We start from the raw sequence: 21,882 nt of genomic DNA on the forward strand, positions 1-21,882 counted from the left end.
CGGGCTCTGCTAAGAACAGGGAATACCTGTGAAACAAACAAGGCCTCTGCTTTCACAGAGTTTATTGTAGTGGGAGATACTGATAAATAGACAGTTATAATGCAGCGAATGTAGCAAATGTGATGATCGGGTAAATACAGAGCAGAGCATACAGGGAGTACACTTAGCAGGAGCTTTATAGATCAGATATAGATGTAAATGAGTGAAAAGTGTGGGAAGCACTTTTCCAGCTAAGAGGATCACAAGTACACACGGGCCCAGGGTGAGAAAGGGTATGGCCCACCTGAGGAACCGGAAGAAGCTCTGTTTCAGTGGACCATCAAGTGTATGGGAGACACAACAGGGAGAGGGAAGGGTGAGGCTGGAGAGGTGAGCAGAGTCCACATCACAAAGGGTCATTGTAAATAGCTTGAACTTGAGCTGGAGGACAGTGTAAACCTATTGAAAGATTATAATCAAGCAAATGATGTGATCAGTTCAATTGTAGTTGAAGAATGCCAGCAAGCCTAATCAATGAGGTTGACGAGGAGAATGTTGCAGTAATTGAGATGAGAGATGATGGTGGTCTAATTTAGAAAATGGCCGTTGACATGGAGAAGAAAGGTATTTAAGAAATACTCAACAAGACGTGGTTGGTTGACTATGAGAGATGAGGGTAAAGGAAAGGGAAAGGATTATGTCCAGGTTTCTGGCTTGAGCTACTGAGTGGATGGATATTCCATCATTAATACAGAAGAACTAATATGGGCAGAAGGATAATGAGTTTTATTGGACATGTTGTGGGATATGCTTGTCAGATAAGCAAGTGGAAATAATTGGGATACAGTTGTGTATGTGGATTTGAATCTCAGAAAAAGTACGGCCTAAAGATAAACATAGAGGATTCATCAGCATATGTGGTTGGTGGTACTTGAAAACATGAAAATACATAAGATATAGAAAAGATTTGTAGAGAAAGAAAGAGAGGCTCTAGAATAGAACCTTGTGGGACAACACATGCAAAGGGCAAGGAGAAGAAGGGCTCCACAGGAAACAGAGAATGAAGCAACAAGAAAGTAGAAGGCAAATTTTTGGAAACTAAAGGAAAAAGGTGTTTGGGGCACCTGAGTGGCTCAGTCGGTTAAGCATCCAACTTCATCTCAGGTCATGATCTGACGATTTGTGGGTTTGAGCCCTGTGCCGAAGCACAGAGCCTGGAGCCTGCTTCAGATTCTGTGTCTCCCTCTCTCTCTGCCCCTCCCCCCTCACACTCCATCTCTCTCTCAAAAATGAATAAATGTTAAAGGAAAAGAGTGTTTCAAGGAGAAAGTGATTGACAATGTTGGACTTTGCTGAGAGATAACTGAGAAATGTTCTTTGGTTTTATCCAGAAGGCACTCATTGGTAACCTTAGTGAAAATAATATGCATGGAAGTCATAAGAATAGAAGTCACACTGTTATAGGGTCAAGGGAAGATGGAAAAGTAGAGACAACAGTGAGACAATTCTTAGGAAGTTTCGCTATGAAGGAAAAGTAGGACACAGGGTGATAACAGAATAGAAATGTAAGGTCAAAGGCGGTTTTTGTTTGATTTTATGCAGAAATACTGATGGAAAGGAAAGTATTGTCATTTCTATTTTATAGAGAATCAAAGAGGTTAAGCAATTTACCCAAACTCAACCAACGTAGAGGTGGTCAACCTTTTTTGTAACATAAAACTCCTATCTGTGTACACATCAGATTTAATTCAGTGGCATGATGGTTTAAAACATGAAAATTAATAAGTGGGTAAGAGGTGCCATCCAGACAAGTTTAGCTTTTGGTGTGTACCCAAATACCTCCTAGGCACACCCACAAATTCAGCTTCCAGGAGACGTAAACTAAAACACTACTCATGCAGAGCATGTATTCTGGAATCAGACTGCTTAGTTCAAATGCTAGTCACATGTGTACTAATTTAATGACCTTAAGCAAGTCCCTTACCCTCCCTAAGTCTCAGACTCATTAGTGTAATATGAGGATGTTCACAGTGTCTATTTTTGGTACATGAGTTCTCCATAAGTCTCTCGTATTGCTACATATCTTATGGAGACACTGACTGCCCTCTGTTCTAGGCTACCTTCTTGAGGATTTTGTATAGCAAACAGCCTTGGGACACAGAAATAGTGTCTCCCTCAAAGCAAAGGGCAGGCATACTTACTGTCTATGATAAAAGATTTAAGTTTACTAAGCTTAGGGCTCCTCTTAGGGCTCCTACAACACAGACCACTGTGTATGCTGGCATCTCCATGGAACTGCGGGGCCAGAAGAACTATACAAATATGCTGAAACTCCTGCTTTAGCCTGAGTCGTGAGTGATAAAGTCCTTTGTCTCGTTCTCAGGAGGCTTATGTCTTCTGCCAGGCCTCAGAAGTTTGCCAATAAAGCAAAATCTCAGATCCCTTGCAGTTTTTCACATCTTACAGAATTTAAAGACGAAATGAGTTTGTTCATTGAAAATGTTTAACACACTCCTTGGTACTTAGTAAGCACTCCATAAATGCTAACTCTATATTATACCCATCACAATAAGGGTACGCCCATTGGAGTACCACATAAATGAAAGCATGTATGCCTGAAGCCCCACTTGAAGAAATCGGTCCTGTGTGTTAAAGCTTTGTGTAATTCTAGGAGTATACTTTTATATATTCCGAATACAAATGCCAACGGGAAGGTAACTTACATAACTGTCCTTTCCCATCAATATCTCAGTGACTACCAACACTCAATTCTCATAGCAGAATTTGGCAGAGGAAGACTTAAGAAGTGTATGTTTTATGTGTTTGGGAGAGAACTTTGAACATAAGGTATTGCCCAGATAAACAGACTTGAGTAGGAGCTAAAGGTATCATTATGAGGATGAGGTTGGTATCTATCTTGTTCACTACTGTATTTCCAACACAAGACCTAGGATACAGAGGCCCAAAGCAATCTTTCTTAAATAGATGACATCTCAGAGAGAAGTTCAGGGAGCCTTTCTTTGTCATCCAGAAGTAGATATCTAAGTCACTGAAGTGTCCCTGTCCTCAAATTATCTCCACCAAACTTGACAACCATTTTACCTACTAAAAGGAAACTCCATCAAAAGTCTAAGATAAAAAGAAACAATAAAATAACAAAACAAACTTTTGACCTACTTTGTTATGCACTGAAAGGCACACTTTGGCAGACAAAAAGGCTTGTGCTATGTAATTGTCATCAATGTTTCACTTAATATTTTAATGAGCTGAGCAACTGACATCCTGGCTGAACACATGCCTTTTGTGGGTCTTGTTGCTAAGCAAAAGAAGTGTATTAAAAAACGTGTTGTCCTTTTTTTTTTTTTTTTTCAAAAAAACAAAAGTCACTAATTCCTGAAAACATAAATACATCTCAACTGCCACTTGGATTTATACAAAGATGATTCCTGTCATCCTCCTTCCATCTCAAGCCAGCTCTTCTCATATTTTCCTTTTCCCTCAGAGCTGCTGTGTTGGGTTCCAGACCCCTATGCTGGTTCCTGGATGCAGAGCAGATGCTTCTGAGCCAGGACATGTCTGCCAGGACAGGCGGTGTCATTTTTAGCTATTTTTCTCTTCTACTTTCCCCAACCCTTCCCAGAACTACACTGATACATTTATTTTAATATTCTTTCTTTCCCTTCAGCTGGCAAAGTTTTCTCCATATCTGATGTTTTTCTCTATTTACTCTATACTCTTCTCTCTTCCCTGCCCCCCTGCCCTCAGTTCTCTCCATTTCCCTCTCTCCGTGGATGGGTGATATTTTGGAAACTCCAGAATGATCAAGAAGCAGTTTTAGAGAGGGGTGCCTGGGTGGCTCAGTGGGTTAAGCATCAGACTTCAGCTCAGGTAATGATCTCACACTCTGTGAGTTCGAGCCCCACGTCAGGCTCTGTGCTGACAGCCCAGAACCCGGAACCTGCTTCAGATTCTGTGTCTCCCCCTCTCTCTGCCCCTCCCCTGCTCATGCTCTGTCTCTCTCAGTCTCAAAAATAAATAAAAACATTAAGAAAAAAAAATTTTTTTTAAAGAAGCAATTTTAGAGAAGCAGGGGAGATTGGTAATATGATTCTAAATTTGGGGCACCTGAGTGCCTCAGTTGATTAAGCATCCGACTCTTGATCTCGGCTGAGGTCATGATCTCATGGTTCATGAGTTCGAGCACTGAGTCAGGCTCTGTGCTGACAGCATGGTGCCTGCTTGGGATTCTGTCTGTCTGTCTGTCTCTCTCTCTCTCTTTCTACCCCTCCCCAGCCTTTATGCTCAAAATAAATAAATAAACTTTAATAAATAAATAAATAAATAAATAAATAAATAAAATTGGAGGGTGGGGGAGCAGCAGCAAACTGAATACTCTCTAAGCAATGTGGTATTTACATTACTTATTTGCCAGCCCTTGAAGATAAACATTAAAAATTTCCCCATCATATAGATGGAAAAACTAAGGACTGAGAGGTTAAGCTACCACACCAGGTTTAACAGCGAGTAAATGGCACCACCAAAATTTGCACCCAGACAGTGTGATTCCACGGCTGACTCAGCCTTGTGCTCTCATGTCTTGAGCTCAGATTTGGGGGGGGGGGGCGGATAAACAGGAATTATCTAAACAATTTAATAAAGGAGAGGTCAAGTTCTTCTAGGCAGAGGGCATGGCAATGTATAGAGGCCTAAAGATGTGAACCAGCTTAACAAATTTGGGGAACCACAATATCCACAGGGGAGTAACCAGGAAACAAACAAAAAACCTAGGAAACTTTGGAGACTCATTTATGACATACTTAGGAGTGGAAAGACATGGAGGGTCATATTTAAGAGACTTGGGCTCAAACAACATCTAACATAATGGTCAATGCCTTATTTAACCTCGGTCAGCCCCTATTTCCTCATCTCTAAAATTGGGATGACACATATTTCAGGGTTTAATGGCAAAGATTTTTAAAAGATAACATATGAAATAGTTTTGTAAACTGTGGCATTTTATGCAAATATCTTTCACCCTCTTAGCTTCTCCCTCTCTGTCACGGAAAGTAGGTTCATAATTGAGACTGAGGAAGCAACTATAAAATAAAGGACATTCCAGAGGCCTGGGGAAATCTTGCAGGCAGCCTGCAGTCTGGAAGTTATTCTTTTTGAGCCTGAAGTCTGGGAGGTTTATGAGACCCATCCTAACCCAGCGGCACAGAGAAAACGGTTTTGTCAAAGACATTAGTCAAGTATTTTTCTACTTGAGAGAAGTTGCACCTTTGAACTCTGGCATTTTATGGATTTTTTGAAATATAATAAGAACAGAAGTGACTAAAACAAAGGAATGCTAGACTCTATGTCTTAAAAACTGAACTTTGAGAAAATATGGAGAACCCGCAGAATTTGTATACCTGCTCCAATCCAGTGAGCTGGTATGGGATGCAGGTCAGCTCAGAACCTGGATGGGGGTGGAAGCCAGGCTCATCAGCAGATGAAAATGTGGCCCGTGACAGAAGATCCCAAGCCCAACACAAGAGCCACCTCCCCAAGCCACCACTCGGTTTCAGTACATGGAATGATTTGGAGCCATTTGCAACTTGGGCAATAATAGTCAGCAGAAAATTCTGTCACATTTTGAGGGCTCCTCTCTGTCCCTAAGCACCATTCTAAGAGCTAAAGGTAGAGCCATGGACAGGACAAGCAATGTCCCTTCTCTCTTGGAACTTACATTCTAGGCCCAGTTGGGTAGGTGGAGAGTACAAATGAACCAGGTGATTTCAAAAATGTGCTCAGTGACATATAAGAAGTACTCACCTGTATTTGTTAACTGTATAGATAGATTAATGAGGCCTAGGATTCTCTCAAAAGGCCCTCTTTTTGCCACAAGGCAGTCAAGCCAACTGTCTTCATTGGCAATGCCATTGAAAGCAGTCATTCAAATTCATTCAGCCATTTGGCAAACTGTTCTTAAGTATCTATTCCATGCCAGGCACTATGCTAGGCTCTAGGGATATAAAGACAAAACATATCCCACTCAGTAACCCTTTTCTTGAGGAATCAGCTTCTTTGGACTTTGTTCTTCTACTGATTTGGCCCACTTGCAGATTCAGCCTGAATGTACCTGCTACCAGGAGGACACAGAAGGCTTGGTGTCAAAAGGCTTGCAAGAGCCTGGATGGCCCAGGCTTCCCATGTAGAAGTAAGGAGTGACATTTTCACAAGGCAAGTGGCTCCCTCCTGGAGGTTCCCATTGTTCTCAGAAACTCATGTAAATCTAGTAAAGAAAACGAAAGTTAAGCTTTTGGCAGTGTGGCCACCAATTCTTTCCCAAGCATGAGCATACATGGTATTTAATTTATAGAATGGTAACCCAACCACAGAATGTTCTAGAAGTCTCCAATATTCTAGAAGTCTAAAGGCCTAGAAGTTTACCTTCTGTAAAGAGGAGTGGGAAATCATTACAGAGGAAGAGTCTTACTGGCAGCTGCATTCACACAGCAGAGCAGAGTCCTGTGAACTTTAGTGCAAGGTCCCCTAACTACTAGCTCTCTCTGGGCCCACAAACATGCATGGACACATACAAATAATTAGGATGGCTTTGGCCATCTTATTATTAATATTTGGCCAGTTCTATAGCATCTTTTCTTCACTAAATCCCATGATGCCTTTGAGAAAAGCCTAATCTTTTCTTGCCAAGATATAAAGCTCTCTTCCAGGTGCCTGTTAATCCTTTTTTATTTTTACTTTTTTTTTTAAAGTGAAGAGAGTTTATTGAGCTAACAGACCCATTTAATTTGTGATTTCAAAATTGTGACCAGAGAAGTTTGAATTTGTGAATTGTTTAAACGTTTGCAAGGTGGAAAACAGCCCAGATGAGCAGCCAGAAAGGCCGAGAAGGAAACACAGGTGATGAGAAAGGAAAATAATCTTCCCCAAGAGGCGGAGCAGGGAGCAAATGGAAAAACACATTACAGAGCAAGAAAGAACACATTGTGTCCACCAGAAAATTGTTGTCAATCTCTTCTCAATTTTCGTCCAAAAAACATGCATGAATATGCAACAATAAATGTACGTGTCAAATGGGGTTACAAATGCCATCATTACACACAGCAGGACAACAAGGCTCTTTTGAGGTAGGAGACTTGACAGGAAGAAGAAATCTAAACTATGTTCAAATTTAGCAGAGAGCCCTTCTGGAGGAAAGTTGATCCATAAATCCAAGATATAAATAAATAAGCCACCAACTTAGACAATGTTCTTGAAAAACTGACGAGGCAAATCTCTTAAGTTGGAAACATGGCCCCGAATTCCATTGGGTTTCCCCTGACTTGATGAAGGACTATAATTGCTGCTCTCCCTAACCCGCAGTCCCACCCTGCTTCCACCCATACACAGGCACCCCTCCCAGATATTAATGTGACTTTCTTTTTAGTAGGCTGAGATATCACACTGACCTCTTTGACTCCGTGTCGGTTGTGGATCCTAAGAGTCACCAGGTAGGCTTTTCCAGATATGCTTTGGTTTGATTTCTTACTATGCCTTTACTTTAAGTGGCAGGAAACTTTTTTTTTTAATTTATATATAAACTTCATAGGCCCTGAGTGAGAACGGTAATTTGACTAATATAGATTTTATATTCTGTAGTACTATTATCAAAGTACTTTGATAACTTTATAGGTTGATTTTAATTTTGTTTTGTTTTAACCACAGAGGAGACCTGATTAAGATTTAAGCTCTTCTTCAGATAGAAAATTCCATCATGAACCCTAGACTTAGTACTCTGAACAGGAGCCTCAGTCATATTTTTGGATACTTGGTGAAGCAGATGTATTCTTGGATAGATGGTTGAGGCAGGGTACCCTCAGAGCTATTCGTAGCTCTGTATCAGGCCATAAGTGACAGCACATAACTCAAGGGTAAAAGGCTTGTTCTGAAAAATACAACTGACTATTGTCCTAAAGAATGAATCCTGGAGAGAATAAAACAGACCACGAAGGCGAGGGCTCTCTCCTCTTCAGTGCTGAGCACAGTGCCTGGCATGGACGAGTTGTTCTATGAATAATATTTTGAATAAGTGGATGTTCCCTTATCTTCATTGGTATATTCACTAAGTACCTGACAAAACCCCAAAACCTGAAATCATACTTCAAATTTGAAAATTCAAATTTTTCAACTTCTCTTACTAATGAGTATTTTGCCACCGTTCCCAATGGATGGCAGAATGAACTGACTAGACTCTTCTATACTCAACTTCTCATCTTTTAAAGCTCAAGGATCCTTCACCTATAAGACCTGTAAGACCTGTACTGGCCTTAACTCGGATAGATCATTTTCTGTTCCACAGCCCATCGCAACAAAGATTTGGGAAATTCATAAACCACCTAATTGTCCCCTGAATCACAAAATATCCAATTCAAAGCAAAGTATGGGTCAAGGGACAAAGATGGTTTTCTAATGGTTTTTGCTTCACTATGTTTGTTATTATTTTTTAATTTTTTTAGAACGCTTTGTTTAGAATGTGAGTGCTGTATTTTTATCCTACCAAGAAAAGAAGGTTTTGTGCCTGAAAATATTTTTTAAATTGATAGAAGCCATGAAAAGGACAAAACCACTGATAGCTTATGTTCACTTATGGTCTTCCTAACCCGCTCTTCTTGGTTTCTTTACAGCTGTTAAGCATGTTTTGCCTGAATGCCACCAAGACAGTGAGTACACCTCTGCCCCTCTGCACCCACCTTGAGGTCAGACTTGATACTTGACTGCATTTTTAAAAAAATTTTTAAAGACAAATTCACATTTCCCAAGCATTAAGGATTAGTTTAGATTTTCTGAAGAATGTTCCAAGAAGACAGAGTCCTGCTGGCAGGTGGCAATATATCCTCTTTGCAACCATCCAGGAGAAGAGATTTTACATTCCTTCAGCAAACTCTGATAGTGTTGAACAAAAATATCTGCAAAAATGTCAGTTTACTTGGTCTGGGAGGAGATAAGCCATTGCCTCAGATTCCTTCTTTGCATTCCCTTTCTCTTTGTTATCTTGCTCCTGAATTAACTGCTATATTTCTATGCTTAGGAAATATAATAAACTGTAGTAGAAAGCACAAAGGGCCAGCGTGGGATTGTAAAATGGCAAGGAACAGAATCCTACTTTATGCTACTTCAGGACGCTCAACTGTCGCACAGCAGAATCACAAGGGGAGCTCTACAAAAATTGCTGGTAATTTTCATTAGTGGGTCTGGGCAGGAGATTCGTGCATCTGGAGTTGTAAATCCTGCACGTAAACCTTTCCCTCAGCCGCCTCTGGTCTCTCCTCCTCTCTGCATATGATTTGTTCCTGCCTAACAAAGCTAATTCTTTCGCTGATTCCTACACCATGATGCCAGAGGTCCTGTGGCTTTGGTTTGCCCGAGCACCAGTTCTGGCTCCCACCCTGCGGAACCTTTCAGAACCATCTGTCAGTTCAAATTACAGAGCAAATAGAAGAACCTCAGTTCTTCTTTGTTCAAATATTGGTCCCACCACTTCTAGATGTGTGACTTTGACCATGATACTTAGAACTCTAATTTCTTCTGTAAGACAGAGATACGAATTTCTACTTCACTGGGCTGTTGTGAGGATTAAGTACAAATGTATATATTGCAACTGTCCCAGTGCCTGGCCCCTACCAAGTCGGTCCCCATCCCCCTTCAGGCAAAGGTAAGGCTAAGAGCCCAATTTGCAATTTTTCTCTCACCCTGAGCTGGTGTCACCCCCGCTTTCCACAGGTATCTACAGTGTGGTCAGATGTGTCTTGTTGCCTCTCCCTTTGCTCACATTTTTCAATAGCCATTTTCATAACTCCCTATGACAGAGATAGAAAAGAAAGTTTCTGAAATTCAAAGTGGTTTGGCTTACTTGTGTTAGAGTCTCTGGCTGGGAAGAAAATTAAAACTAAAAGCCAAAATTCAATGTTTGTTGTGGGTGTCGGTGGATTTAATTCATCTGTGCCGTCTTAGTTTGGGCCACTCTAACAAATTACTACAGACTGGGTGGCTGGAACAGCAAACACTTCTCAGTTCTGGAGGCTAGAAGTCAAAGATCAGGTGCCAGCAAATCCAGTATCTGGTGAGAACCTTCGTCCTGGGTTGCAGGTGACTTGTCTTCTTGCTGTTGTGCCCTCATATGGTGGGGAGGAGAGGGAGCAAGCTCTCATGTCTCATCTTAATAAGGTCACTAATGAGGGACGCCTGGGTGGCTCAGTTGGTTAAGTGTCCAACTTCAGCTCAGGTCATGGTCTCACAGTTTGTAGGTTCCAGCCCCGCGTCAGGGTCTGTGCTGACAGCTCAGAGCCCAGAGCCTGCTTCGGATTCTGTGTCTCCCTCTTTCTCTGCCCCTCCCCTGCTCACAGTCTGTCTCTCTCTCTCAAAAATAAATAAACATTTAAAAAAATTATTTTAAATAAGGGCACTAATGCCATCCATGATGGTTCCACCTTCAGGACTTAATTACCTCCCTGAAGCCCCACCTCCTAATACAATCACATAGGGGATTAAGATGTTAGCATATGATCTTTGCGGGGGGGGGGGGGGGGGGGGGGATATAACATTCAGTCTGTAACAGTACCATCTGTCACTCCTGTGGCCCTGAAAAATAGAGGCTTTGCACTAAGTCAGCACACAGTAACCACATACTAATTTGTTTTCATTAAAATGCGTTCTATATTTTCATTTTTTTAATTTCATAAGTCTTCCAAACATAGGCAGAATTGAACATGGGTAATAAGTCTTAAATCATTGTTCCTCTTCCCCCGCACCCCCCCCCCCCCGACTCCTGAAATGTTTCCAGTTTCTTTGTTGGGTAGAATCAGCATATTCTCTTAGTTTTTAATAGCTCCGTAAACTCTCAGGCCTACCCACCCTGTTTGGAGTTAGTTGGCCTTGTTGCGTTTTGGTTTCGGTCAGTGGAGAGACCCTACAAGATGTGCCTCTGTGGGATGGGAACTAGGGAGAAAATTCTGACAAGCCGAGTTTTTATCTGACAAGCTTTCTCATATGATGTTAAACCCTCTCTGCACCTTACCAGGACAGGTGGCGGAGAAGCTTTTTAGATCTTTTTTTCTTCTAGTAAACCTTGTCCATTTGGAGCAAAAGCTTCCTTTTCTATCTTTTGCCACATTGTTCAAAGCTTAAAGGGAAAAAAAAGGCATCACAGAGAAAATCTGTTTGCATCCAGAGATGGCTGTTTTGGAAGCCCTGGACTGTAAGAGAGATATCAAGGGGACAGGAGGTCATCTTCCTTTGAGGTCAGACAGGTGTCCCTTTGTCATATTGATAACTTCTGGCTGGGAAGGACATCTGAAAAACATGTTCCAAACATGAAAGTTGAGGCAGCTCTTTACCCTGCTACTTGCCACCCGCGTCTCCACAGGAGTCCCTCCAAACAAACCTCCTGTCACAGGAGAGGCAGGCCCGCTCCTTCAGCCTCACCCTGCTCAGGAGCCTTTGCCAGGAGCACATCCATCCTCCCACGTCTCCCAGCCACTTCTGTGGATGTTTTGAAGTTTATACTTCCGAGATGAGAGAGAAGTCTAACATCTCAGTGACAACATTCAAATGTATTTTGTCCCCTGCAGAAATGAATAAATCATCAGAGCCACTTTGAAACTGGGAACTGAGGCGGAGCTAGACCACATGAACTTTGGAGGCCTCACCAGGGACCCTCAGTGAGGTTCTGAGTGAAGCTTTTGGAGGGCAATTTATGTAGACATGCCATGGTCCTGCCTGTGACCTTGAAAGGGCATAGGTTCACCATTTCCACTAGTCAGAAGGCCCAGGGATGAACCTCTCTGAGAGAAGGAAAAATAATTTATGAAATCCATATTTAAATAATTATGACAGACAATTTTACTGAACATTTGCTCTGTACCAGGTACTATATTAAGTGCTCTTATAAGCATTATCTCATTGAATCCCCCTCCCCCCCCCCACCAATCCTACGATTTCTTCATTTACAGATGGGGCGACAAATACGGTAAACTAGAATGTGTATGCATATGCGTTGTTTGTAGTGGTCATAGACTAGAAACATCATGACTCTCCATTAATAGAGAAATAATTAAATATGCTGTCTAGTAAGAAAGCAGTTTACAGTATAATACTGATTTCCAAAACAACCTTTTTTAGCCAGAAGGAAAGAAAAAAGGATCAAAAGAAATTTGGATACAATTAAAACTGAACGCATAGTAGGACCTAGGAAGCCCGCTTCCTCTCACAGAAAGCTCTTGACCTGTCTAGACCAGCTTCTTGGTCCTTTCAAAGCTCTATGTTTATGTTTTACTGCACTGACAAGCATAGTACCCTCTTAGAAATGCTGACACAATATCTAGGGAGGTGAACAGCAGGCTGGCAATGTAATTTAGCATCCAAATAGGGACTCTTTTGAGAGTAAAAGGGGGTGCTATGGATAACTGCCCCCGAGCAACAGGCATAACCCAGGAGCATCCTGAGCAGACACTAGCCTACACACAGGACACCTATGGAGAGCAAGCCCCAGCCAAGCCCACCAAAGGCTGTGACCTTGAGTCCAGGTTCTGCCCCTCCCTTGGCTCCAGAGCTACAACCGGACCTAACATCCTCTTATTCATCATATTTGCAAGCATTACGTCTCTTTCCCTCTCATCACCTGACTGACTTCAGGTACCTTAGCCCTAACATACCCTCTGGGGTTAACAGCTTCCACTCATGTCTCCAAGCAGATGAGATCATCCTCCACCGAAGGCAAGTGGACCCACAGATTCTGTCTCACTCTCCTCTGCGAATCCCTCCGTACTCACCACTGTGCACAGAGACCGACAGCAGGGAGGACAGAGCAGATGCCTGGGACTCCATGAGGAAAGGAGCCCAGCTCACAATCCCCTCAAGGTTGCTTGAGAAGACCAGGCAGTCCAACGCTCCAGGGGACTGAAGAGAAGACAGAAAGAGGCCGAGGAAATCCAGAAAGTAAAATGCCAAACTCAGTTCCACTCAAATTGTCTCAATCATTTGTCAAGAAGAAAGCACAGGGCCCTGACCCTAGAATAAAGCACATCTTCATTTCGTCTTCTTCAAAATGAAATAAAATGCAGATGGGAGATCCATCCCTTCCTCTCTTTGCTCACCCACCACTGCCCCATATTGTGTTAGTCACTAGAAACCTCTTATGCCACATAAAACACAGCCCAGGAAAGGCCAGGCCCATTAAACCAGGAACATGTATTTATGTCCATTTCATGGGGTCCTAAGGAATCCTATTTTCATGGAGCACAAAATGTCATTTCAAAATAATCGTGCAAATGATTTCCTAAATCCTCTCTCCCTCACCTTTCAATGGTTATTTCTTGTGCTGTGAGTTGCGTGGCTGAGTTGAAACAAATGCTAAATGTTTTGTCCCAAATAGGGAGACGTGGCAGAAGCCCTTCCTTACTCAGCTGGTGTTACCTGAATCAACATGCAAGTCAAATCCTGTCCGTTGCAAGAGAACAGCTTCCTGTGGTCAATGCCACACATGACAGCTTTAAACAGGAGCTGGGGGAACATCAGAAGGGCACCAAGAACTTGGCTGCTTCACCCCAAGTCCTGTGCTCTGAGTTACACTCCCACTCTAAGGCTGAGAGTGGATGCAGGACAAAGGGATTTGAGGAAAGTCTCATTGCACCCTGGAGTGGGGGACAGAGGAAGTTAAGTGGACAGACAGAGTGACCAGTGCTCTCCTTCCTCAGGCACCAACCTCTGTGCTTTATGAATAATCATTAACACAAATGGCTGAGCTGTCTTCTGTACCTTTAGGCATAGCTGGGTACAGAGGAAGATTCACAGAGACATCTACAGGTCATAGTTGGAACTGGATTAAAATAAAAAATAACATCTTGTTAGTATTTTAACGTGTATGATTCCATCAAACACTAAGATCAATTTATTGGTAGTTAATTGGAGTCAATTCACTAGGAAACAGTTTGTCAATGTGCAAATTTTTCAGTGTGGGAAGAAAAGAAAATTGACATTTGTCGAGCATTTACCGCATGACAAGCCTGCGTTGGGCAACTCTACATTCAGACACCACTTAATTTCAGACCAAGAGTCTAGTCAGCAGTATTAAATCCATTTTACAGACAACCATGACTCAGAGATGTTAAGTGACTTGCTCAAGTTCCCACAGGGAGGGAGCAGAATGCAAGAGTCAGTATCAAACCTAGATCTATGTGAGGCTACAGCCCACCATCTTCCCACCATCCCACAACGGCCAGAAGTTTTTAAATATAACTAACTATATAGAGGGTTATTGACAATCATATTTTGAGGTTGTAATTTACTCACTTTTATTATCAGATGAGTAAAAAGAAAATTGGTATTTGTAAACAAACATCTTTGGTCAACTTTCAACTGCTGCGTAGCAAGGAGAAAAATAACTAAAAGTCCAATCTGGTCTAAACCGTGGCCCAATGCAACCATTTAGAGTCCCCTGGTTTAATGCTCCACCTTTCTAGATAAAGGTACTTGGTGATTCCTTCGTCTTCCACCTCACTTCCTGGCTCCTCCCCAAGGTGGCATCTGAATACATGAATATACATGGGGTTGGGCTGTCATTCCAAAACTTTGCATACTCATGGTAGGATGGGTCAGAAGTCCCAAGCACGACATCCCCTAGCTCCCTGGTCTGCAGGACCTTGTCACTGTGCACCTAGTTGCTGTTTCCTAACGTCTGTTGTTTCTGCTGCTTGTAACTTGTCCTCTGGCTTGTCTTCAAGGTTGTCCAGAGCCCAGCGGTGCCTCCTGGCTACCTAGCGGTCTCATCTTCACTCTTCCTGGGGGTCTTGCTGGAGAACCTGGGGAGCTCTTCCTACAAATCTCATTTGGGCTCCAGACCAGTGCTGCCCTGAACTAAAAGGTGATTTTTCAGGGTGCCTGGGTGGCTCCGTGGGGTAAGCATCTGACTTCGATTTAGGTCATGATCTCACAGTTTGTGAGTTCGAGGCCCACATAGGACTCTGTGCTGTCAGCTCAGAGTCTGGAACTTACTTTGGATTCTGTGTCTCCCTCTCTCTCTGCCCCTCCCCTGCTTTCTCTCTCTCTCTCTCTTTCTCTCTCTCTCTCTCTGTCTCTCTCAAAAATAAGTAAACATCAAAAGAATAAGTAAATAAAAAGTGGTTTCTCTTCTCTCCCCATCCCACCTCCCAGATTTATACACTAACACACATAGACGCAGACATGCCAGGGACCTCACTGAGCCCTCTGCAAGCTGTCAGCCTTAGTATTCTTCCTGGATACATGGGCACCCCCAGATACCTTCAGGGTATCATGGAATCTGGGCGAGACCTCTGAAGGACTGAATTCAGACCGTTCCTCAATTTCCCCTTATGTGGGAGTGGAGAGTGACCTTGAAAATGGCAATGTCTGGGTTCAAAGATTACTGGGAGGGTAGACTCGGGATTTTGCCTTGAGGAGAGATTAACAAGTGGCTGGAGGGAGGGCAGGGGCATGTGCTGTTTCTGTTTATGTACTAGAGTGGCTTTGCTTTTATACTTGAATTCATATCTTTGTCTTAGTGCCAACTAAAATAACCATGTCTTTCTATGAGTCCTATGATAGTGTGTTTACTGCAAGCCAACTGGGCCGACATAAAATAAGCCTTATTGTAGGGCTGGCCGCCCCTCTCGCCACAGCCTTCCCCACCCCACCAGAAGAGGCCAAGGCACCTGCTGTGCCCCTCCCCGGCTCACCCCACCCCCACCCCACAGCTTCAACACTGGAGGTTGTGTTTTGTGCCTGGCAGGTCTACGATAGAGAGCTTTGATTGTCTTTGACTGTCCGGTTTAAGCTGCCCGGTGTCTGATTTCAAACAGGTAAACCTTTTTCTGAGAAACAAACTGCAAAAATACCAGATATATAAATGTCCAGTATGAGAAAATGTCTCTTTTCTCAAAATGTCACTTCACATTTTATTAAAGTAACCAGATGCTTCCAAATATATCCAAATTTTCATGACTGCCTTTACTTAAGTATCCAAATAAAACAGTTCAGGCTATTGTGGAATGGTCAGAAAGGCCCTTCCCAGGGCTTCAAGTTCCATGGTCACCTCTCACTTGAAATGTCTTGTTCCCACTAAGCTCTTGGTGATACCAGCTCAGCACCTCAGTGCTTGAAGCCACTGCCCTGTCCCCTCTGCTCTTAGCCACTTTGCCTCATCCCCCAAAGCTCTACTCACATAAGAATGTTGTACATGCCAGATTTTCTTAGTTTGGGAAATTCATTCATTCACAAATATTTATTGAGCCTCTACTATAGACTACACCCTGTTTAGGTTCTGGGGATTCAGTAGCAAACAAAAGAGATAGAAATCTCTGCCTGTGTGGAGCTTATATTCCAGAGGAAACGCTCAGAGAATAGACACAATAAATAGGACACTATAGAGTGTGTGTGGTACTAATAAACACACAGAGAAAATTAAAGTAGAGAAAAGGGAAGCAGAGTGCTGGGGTTGGGGGACGGGGTGGGGCGGGGAGTTGATTTTTCAAATGCATGACCCAAGCAGGCTACAGCAAGGAGCGTTTGCATTGAGTAGAGGAGGTGCTGGAGAAAGCCATGCCCATATGTGGGGGAAGGATGTCCCAGGCGGAGGGAGCAGCAAGCGCACAGCCCCCGAAGGAGGAACAGTCTGAGGCCAGTTTGGCTGCAGTGGGAATAAATGAGGAAAGAGCCAAAATGTGGTCAGAGGGGTTGCAAATGTGTTGTGAAGGCCAGTAGGTCGGTGTGATGGCTGACTTTCACTCACAGTGAGTTGGGAAGCAGTTGCAGGTTTTGGAGTAGAGGAGTGCCAGAACCTGACTGTACTTCAAAAGGATCATCTATCTGGCTTCTGGGGTGGGAGGAGACTGAGAGTGGCAAAGGTAGAAGCTGGATGATGAATTTGGAGGCCATTTCAACTGCACACGTTAGAGCTGGTGACGGGAACCACTGTCCAGCAGTGTGGTGATAAGGAGTGGACATAGGTTATAGATATATACTGAAGGTCTGCCAACAGGGTTTGCAGATGGATCAAATGCAGATGCAAAAGAATGAGAGGAAGCAAGGATGAGACTCAGGTGTTTGTTCTGCACCAGAGGAAAGATGGGCCTGTCATTTGCCGAGATGGGAGGACAGTAGAAATAACACAGCTCAGGAAAGAATGTCAAGTTGAATGTTAGGCATAAGAATTTCACCCTGGCTGTGTCCCTCCAGAGTCTCCGCCTCTGGCCTTGCTGTTGAGCTCCTCTCCCTCCATATTCTTTTTTTTTTTTTTTTAGTTTATTTATTTATTTTGAGAGAGTGTGTGCACACAAGTGGAGAAGGGGAAGACCGAGAGAGGAAGAGAGAAAATCCCAAGCAGGCTCGCACCACCAGTGCAGAGCCCAACGTGGGGCTTGAACTCAGGCATCATGAGATCATGACCTGACCTGAAGTCAGACACTTAACCGACTGAACCACCCAGGCGCCCCCCACTCCATATTTTTTTTCTCTACCCATTCCTTTCAAGGTTCCAACTACATACCTTGAGCTGCTGAACCCTGAAACTCCAAAATTCCTGGTATTTTATATGTGCCAATGAACAACTGAGTTCTTTTTATGTGATGAAAAAACTGAAGAAAGTAAATTCTCAGACAAATCATAAGAAACATTGGAGTTTTTGTTCAAGCTCACTGCAAGCCAAGCCAAAGGATTCTCTCTTGGGAGAAATATGTATGGAAAAGAAAGAAAAAGAGTACTCAAAGGAGGAAGAAGAAGTTACAAGAAAGAAGACACAGAAGAAGGCAAATAAACGAAAGCCTGGTTGAAGATGGCCTGCTCCACACTGTCAACAGGTGGATGGCCAACCCACTTCCCAGAAGAGGCCCTCAACTCATTAACACATGCAGTGTCCAGCATTTGATTAGGAATGCTAATTACTTCCCATAACAGGCCTAAGACCTTTTAAAGTAAGTGAGAACATTTCTGTCCCCAGGCCGTGTTCTCTCTCACTTGTTTTTCTTCTCTTTACTCACAACTAATAAACCCCATCAAGTTTTTAAATTAAAAAAAAAACCAGGAAATAGGTATTTAGGCAATACCAAAGAGACATGGGCACTACCCCTTCGCTACAATGCACTCAGTGACAAGCCTTTCTGTGTGTCTAGCCATCATTTCATTCTTCTAGTACGTTGTGCCCCAATGGAAAGGTTTTCACTGACAATTACGGTCTGACTTCTATCTGCTTACTGTAATGCCATTGCTGCCCATCCAATCTGCTTTTTTGTGCAAAGGGCTCTACTGGCTGTGGGCTCTAGAATAGCAGTTTGACCAGGCAAGCAATGAGAACACCAACAGCTTAGAGAATCAATCCTGTTGGCGTCGTTTTATTTAAATCTTCTATTAAAGAGAGTTCCTGGGGTACCTGGGTTGCTCAGTCAACTTAAGCATCCGACTTTGGCTCAGGTCATGATCTCACAGTTCATGGGTTCAAGCCCCTCATTGGGCTCTGTGCTGACAGCTCAGAGCCTGGAACCTGCTTCACATTCTGTCTTTCCCTCTCTCTGCCCTCCCCCACTCAGGCACTCTCTCTCTCTCTCTTTCTCTCTCAAAAATAAATCAACATTAAAAAAATTTTCAAGAGCATTTGTAACATATGCCAAAAGTAGGCAGAAGACGATAAACTTTTGTATACCCATCACCTAGCTTCAATAATTGCCAACTCAGGCTTATCATATTTCATCTCTCCTCACCCACTTCTCTTCCTCTTGTATTATTTTGAAGCAAATCCCAGACATATCCTTTGGTCTGCAAACTTTTCACTGTGTATTTCTACACCATAAAGTTGATTCTATATAAACTCATTACCATTGTCACAATTTAAAGATTAGCAATAATCCCTTAATATCATTATATTTCCAGTAAGAGTTCAAATTTTCAACTGCTTCTTGAATGTCATAATTTTATTCTGCAGTGTGTTGGAATCAGGATGCGAATAAGGTCTACATGCTGTGATTGATTGGTAAGTCTTTTAAGTGTTTTTTATAGGTTCCCTTTCTTCTCTCTCTCTCTCTGCCCCTAGTCCCTACAAGGTGTTTACCGAAGAAACCATTTGGAGTCTTATAGAATTTCTCAAGGTCTGGACATTAACATGCCTTTGTGGTATAGTTTTTCGTGTACTTCTTGGAAATTGGTAGGTAGAGCTAGACACTGGTGGCTTGTTTTTAAATTACATTTGTAGCTTACTTTAGCACTATTTCTGTTATGAAATGTTACTATTTCTCCAAATAAGTTGCACTCGTCCAATTTTCATGTGTTTCAAAGGGTACAACATTCTTTTAAGGTAAGAAATAGCTTTGTTCCAAAAGGGCTTACCACCTTAAATCAAATTTTAAGGAAAAAAAATTATTATTTTAGAACAAAAAAAACAATGATAATGTTTTGGCACAAAAGTTATATTCACAGTGAGAATAAAAATTGTCCCAAACCTGGTCTAGGGCAGAACTTTTTTGCATGATATAATTCACAACCTCCTCTGGGATGTAATTGGTGTTGCTGTTAAAATGCTTGAGCAATTTTCTGATAGACCTAAATAAGATTAAGGACTTCTGGGAAGCCAGGGTTACCCACCCAGCTGACTGGCCAGCCTAATAATCTTTAACCAGACATGATTTTTTCTTGTATCCAGTTTAACAATGATTAACCATTCACTTTTTTTATAGAATCCCTAAAGAGAATATTGAATCGGCACACTTAAAGGTTTCATCCCTTGTGGCCAGCTTGAAACAAAATTTTGGCCCAAACTTATAATCCATTTGTCTAAGAAGGTGTTTTAACAACATTTAGGAAGAAATATTGTAAATTTTTTACTACGTTGTGTGGGTAAGAAATTTCATTGAAAGGTATTAAATGTATATACAAGAGTCCTTAAATATATGGAAAATTGGTTTCTTTGAAAGCTGTGGGCACTTTGACTAATGGAGAGAAATTTCTTCTTTGGATAACATAATTCAAACTTAGCTGTTGTCATACAGTAAAAGATCTTCCTTCAGATTCTTTCTATGAGCAAACTGGTGCCTTGAACATGGGATCCAAGTGCCCTGAGGAAACAACATCTCTTCATAGGTGGAAACAGGATTAACATCATGATTTAATTATTATACCAAATACATCATGGATAATCTATGGCCTTTAATAAACCTAACAGTTAAAGGCTGAACTGGTAAGAAATGAACTTCATTTCTGCATTTAAAAAATACATTTAATCCAATGGGAAATAAAAATGAATGCTGGGATAAAAATTTAAACTTGATGGCAAATAAATAAAAATTGAATGAAATATAATAAAAGAATAGGTTGTGTATTTTATGTATTGTGTATTAATATATATTTTAGAAAATTATTTTTTATCATGTCTGTACAACAACTTTGTTGACATTATCTGGAAACTGTTTTAGTTACCAAGGAAAGATAAATGAGCCTTTAAATGTACATAATACCATAGAGTGAAACCCATATTCCTATACCTTTTGGGATGCTAGATTGTGCCAAATGGCTCAAGGTGGCTCTAAATTAGGCTCTAAATTAGACCTCAAGGTTTGAGCAGAGCCACCAATGACGGGTTGGGCCTCACCCTATCCAAGGGTTGACCGGCTAGTAGTTTTCACACAGGATTTATGTTAATAAGCAAAATAGCAGACCAGCCCAGGTAAATTATACTGACTTATCTGCTTTCATCAGCCCTGAGTCTACACCAAAAGAGAATGAACTCTTGTATTAAGGAAATTGCATAACTATTTCACAGAATTTTTAGATGGATTAAAAGCAATGATGTATATAATATACTTAGCACAATCTTCAGTGGAAACAGGAGGTACTTAATATTTATTATTTTTAATATATTAAATTGTTAATAAGTGTATTAGATTATTATTTAATATACTAAATTAATCGTATTTATTAGCTCCTTCTCTCTCCCAAAGTCAAGATTCACATGTACGCAGGGTCAGGGACTGTCAGTGAGGAAAGCATGATATAACCAAAAGAATTATGTCTGAATAGTGCTTTATACACTACAAAATGCTTTAATATGCATTATTACACTTGGACCTTAGCTCACCAGCAACCACCCAAAGTGCTCTGTGGGACAAAAGTAAGTACATGCAGTTTATGGGTCACTGGGAACCTGGTAAAGAAGGATGTTATATTGTAGCCACACTCCTAGAGGAGGTCTGATGTCTGAGGGTTCTGACTCTCAGGTAACACCCACAGTCCAGGCCTCACCCCACGTCTCACAGTCACAAGACTCCAATCTGGGCAAACAAGTGGAGGGATTTCGGGAACAGCAGACTTCCAGCGCTAAAACTGGGAAAGTCTCTAGCAAACCAAGATGGTCAGTCACCCTAAGTCTAAGAGAAATCAACACCAACCCCCACAGGCCGAGAGTGCAAGAAAGGTAGCTATCAGAGCTGTAGGAAACGTGCTGCTTAGCACACGCTGTAGGGCACCAAGGTTTCATGGTGTGAGAACCTTACATGTTGTTTGATCTGGGAACACAGCTTCTCAAAGCTCTCAGCTTCCCAAATGAAGACAGGAACGGGTTACAAAGCATTTCTCACCAAAGCCCTGTCAGGGGTTCAGTGTTGGTGCCCTTCGCCCTCTATGGTTCAGTCATACTCTCCGAAACTTGTAGGTGTGTCCCCGCCTGCACTGGGTGACCACCCACCTCAGGTTTCCCTTCCCAGAAGCAGATGTCTGTAGGAGGGCCAAGCAGCTTCACTATAGCAACTTTACAGCTGTGGCAAGAAACTGTCACAATGTAAAGTAGAGGGCACCATCTCCAAGCCTCTCCTTTAGAAAAGTCTAAAAACTCCCACTTGACACAGAATTAAAGAACTTTAGGGG

At 42.1% G+C, this 21,882-nt stretch overlaps 1 long non-coding RNA gene across 1 annotated transcript; it reads left to right on the plus strand.

The window, feature by feature from the left end:
- The first annotated feature begins 6,544 nt into the window (after positions 1-6,544).
- Positions 6,545-20,285, plus strand: LOC122468812. Its single transcript, XR_006293323.1, has 3 exons — positions 6,545-7,478; positions 8,652-8,687; positions 18,953-20,285. It is a non-coding gene; the product is annotated as an uncharacterized LOC122468812 (long non-coding RNA).
- The last annotated feature ends 1,597 nt before the right edge of the window (positions 20,286-21,882 follow it).

The sequence above is a fragment of the Prionailurus bengalensis genome, chromosome B3, assembly GCF_016509475.1.
Source record: "Prionailurus bengalensis isolate Pbe53 chromosome B3, Fcat_Pben_1.1_paternal_pri, whole genome shotgun sequence".
In the NCBI taxonomy this organism is placed as follows: domain Eukaryota; kingdom Metazoa; phylum Chordata; class Mammalia; order Carnivora; family Felidae; genus Prionailurus; species Prionailurus bengalensis.